This window comes from Eurypyga helias, unplaced genomic scaffold (assembly GCF_000690775.1).
Source record: "Eurypyga helias isolate BGI_N326 unplaced genomic scaffold, ASM69077v1 scaffold9234, whole genome shotgun sequence".
NCBI classification, from domain to species: Eukaryota; Metazoa; Chordata; class Aves; order Eurypygiformes; family Eurypygidae; genus Eurypyga; species Eurypyga helias.
The window spans coordinates 2,126-2,358 of record NW_010247045.1 but is presented as its reverse complement, the minus strand read 5'-3'; positions in this window follow the sequence as shown (position 1 = coordinate 2,358).

Here is a 233-nt window from a genome sequence, read left to right as displayed (position 1 = left end):
TGGTCAATATCCTTCTGATGTTGGGGGCTCCACAGCTGGACGCAGCACTCCAGGTGGGGTCTCACCAGAGCAGAGCAGAGGGGCAGAACCCCCTTCCCTCACCCTGCTGCCCACACTTCTCCTGATCCAGCCCAGGATACGGTTGGCTTTCTGGGCTGTCACGGAAAACTTACTAATGTAAAACCTTTGCTTTTTCTGGCTGAGGGTCAGAAGATCACTCGAATAATCACACG